The sequence below is a fragment of the Cyprinodon variegatus genome, unplaced genomic scaffold, assembly GCF_000732505.1.
Source record: "Cyprinodon variegatus isolate N-32 unplaced genomic scaffold, C_variegatus-1.0 Scaffold65, whole genome shotgun sequence".
Lineage (NCBI taxonomy): Eukaryota > Metazoa > Chordata > Actinopteri > Cyprinodontiformes > Cyprinodontidae > Cyprinodon > Cyprinodon variegatus.
This window is the reverse complement of record NW_015150518.1, coordinates 1,688,595-1,691,880: the sequence shown is the minus strand read 5'-3', so window position 1 is coordinate 1,691,880 and position 3,286 is coordinate 1,688,595. Positions and strand designations below refer to the sequence as shown.

Here is a 3,286-nt window from a genome sequence, read left to right as displayed (position 1 = left end):
CAGGCACCTTTCAGTGCAGTGGAGCAGCAGCTCTACTCTGAGCTGCCCGGGATCTCAGCTACCAGCCTCCCTGCAGGGGGAGCTCCTCTCAGCTGACTGCATCCAGGATCAACATCTTTTAAATCATTATCAATACCGCACAACCGTATGTTAGGGATGGAAATCAGATCATTAAATCAAGAGATTCACTAAAAAGATTTGCTCCTTCAACATGACTGATGGACTAGTTAAAAAATCTATCCCATTTAAGGGGAATTAGGTTTAGAAGGTAAGAATTCCAGCAGGGCTCCCTGTTGAACTGCAGGCTGTTCCCTATCCTGGTGAGGAAAATATATTCCATTTATTGTGCATCATAAATGATTTAAAGGAATCGCATCGATCGATCAGCCAGCAGACCCAGACAGCTTTAGTGAGCCGCACCCAGGATTGTAGATAAATGTTGAACCGTGGATCAAATGTGACCTGAATGTTTCGGAGACAAAAGCAGCTTTTCCATAAGCCTCATCAAATGTCACATGTTCAGATGTCTGAAGCTACTTGTTGGAGATTTAAGCTGCTGGTGAAGCAGAAATCAAAGAGTAGTTTTTTGTTTTTTGTGGGGTTTTTTTTGTTTATAGGAGTAAGAAGTGATTAAACATGATGAACGGGATTAAGAACTTGCTCTTTAGCATCATGGGACTGATATATATTGCTGGTAAATGAGTCCTCCGTTTATGAACTCAATTTCCCATTATTTGTTTTCTAAATGATCTTTAGAAACCTAGAAATATACTGTATAATTATTATTTCACATAACCCCAATGGGTTACTTTGCAGCAAATAAAAAAACACAAGATTTGGGCCAAAAATGTTTAAACTGGTCAACAAAAAGGATGCAGTGATCCACAGACCAACAGTGTCAGAGCATTATCAGTTATCATCATTATTGTCAATAATGACACAACTTCCATGGTAAAATAAGGGTTGGAAAAATAACATCCATATCAACTGGTGCACTTTAGCAAAGTCTCCCTACTCTTAAACATTTCCACATGGAGTAAAATCACAGCCAGACATTTTTAATTACCTTTTTTTATTAGATAAAATAAACTGACACCAAGCAGAACATTCTGACTAAGTTACTAAAACAATATTCCAAGCAGTGGCCAGTAGTGGGCGCAACACCGCTTACACAACGACCTTGATTAAGAAATAAAAAACGAATAAAAATTAATTATGAAATTAAAATATTTCCAAAAACATTAATTTAACTTTTAATGTGCATTATAAATGTTTAATCTTTAATGACAGGTAAATCTGTTTCCCTCGCTAAAGGTTGTACATGTGCAGTAGCTCCTCTGCAATGCAACAGGATAGGGCCATCCGGGGCCCCAACCACTCGCCGTAGAAAGAGCTCACTCACTCTTGCTTGGCAGCTGTTAAATGAGGAGCAGAGCGCGCCACATTTTAAACAGACGAGGAAGTTCGTTATCACAACGGATCGCAGCTGAGTGTGTTAATCGGTTCATCTGGTTTGAATTGGGCTCATCATAGTGATAACTGTTTGCTTCATGCCCAGGTTAATAGAAAAAATATTTTTTTTTTACTAAAGATGAGGAACAGAAATATAACATAAACCAAGCTACTCAACAAAAAGTAAGACTATTGGCTGCAGCTGAAAGAGGAAATAGACTCAGATAAATTAAACAGAATGATTGAAAACTCCTTATAAGGAGCTAATCTGGTTCAGTGGTTCTCCAGGGATCAAAAAGGGTTCATCTAAAGATGGTTTTAGAACTGATTGGTGACCTTTACTTACAATAACTAACTATCTAAAGATAAAAACTAGAGTTATAAGTTTATCTTCTGTTTAATTATTGTGATTTATGAGCTTCCAGGCGTAGGTCTACTTTTCTACCACTCAGTTTGGATATATGGAAGTTCCTCATTATAAATAATGAGAGGCAGAAAAAGGAAAACTGAATGAGACAAGATCTGCATGATCTGAGAATGAAGGAGGAAGAGATAACCGCCTGTTTAATGTTCATTTATTAGCTTGTTTTTACTTGCGGCTCCAAATATTGTGGTGATCAGTCTTTTTAGTAATTAATCAGGTGAGAAAACAACAAAAACAATAATAATATTAATCACCATATCATAATAATTATAACATGTATGAGATTATGTGTGTTTGGGAGGGATTTTGATTGTATTTTGTGTCTGTTTTAGATTAGTTTAAGATTGATGGAAGAGGAGAGGAAGAAGATTAGAAGACTGATAGAAGGAAGCAGAGGATGACATTTTTACAAAAAACTCTAAACCTCAATAAAGATCAAGTTTAAAGTCCAGTTTCTATAAGAAAATTACATAAACATTACATAAAGACTGATGGATACATGTCATATTCAGACCATCCCAGCTGCTTGATATGGATGATAAAAGCAATAAGATCTCCTATCATATGGCAGATAATCCATTTTTAAATAATTTAATTTTCCTGATTAGTTTATTAGTTTCATATCTTTTATCTTTTTACAAAGATTTTAATAATTGAGTTTATTAGTTTCTTGTCCTGTTGAAAATCCTGAAAATAAAGAAATAGTTTTCTCTCTGCAGGCGTCCAATCGTTGGTTATCATCGTCTACCTTTCTGAACCTCACACACAAATGAATAAACACTGGAGGTTTAATCAGTAAAGCTGCTTAGCTGCAGTCGGGCAGACTGCTGCCTCTGAGCTGCAGGAATATTCTGGAGTCGGCTTCCCGATGAGCTCCCGTCCATGTTAGCTGGAGCCAGGGATGAGAGGCTGAAATGGATCAGCAGGGGTTTAAGTCACACTGAGGATGTTCTCTGCAAATCCACAGAGACACACAGCAGGTGCCGTCATCAACAAATTAACACAAGTCCTCACAAAGCAGATCCTGCTGGGATTTAATCAAATGAAACAGGCACGAGGGTCCGGCACCGTCACAAGTCCCAGTTCTGGGTCATATGAAGCCTTTCTAACATGTTTATCAGAGGAAATCAAAGCGGCCGAAAGTTTTAGGCGAAGATCACAGATTTCTAAGGTAAAGTGAGAGGAAAATGTTTGGCTGTGGACAAACAAAATGGTCCTTTAGTTTAAAATAGAAATAACTCATGCATGATAGTAGGTAATACTGATGTTTGCATGAAACAGAATAATATTGGTGGATTTGGAAGTTTGGAGTCTTATAAATAAACCTGAACTTTAAAAAAAAACATGTTACAACATGCAGGTTGTAGAGCGCAACAAACAATCTGGATGGATGGATGGATGGATGGATGG

At 37.3% G+C, this 3,286-nt stretch overlaps 1 protein-coding gene across 1 annotated transcript in view; it reads right to left on the bottom strand.

Annotated features, from left to right (window-relative positions):
* Window positions 1-3,286, bottom strand: part of arfgef3 (ARFGEF family member 3) — a 68,334-nt gene that overhangs the window by 19,993 nt on the left and 45,055 nt on the right. The gene's annotated exons all lie outside the window — the stretch shown is intronic.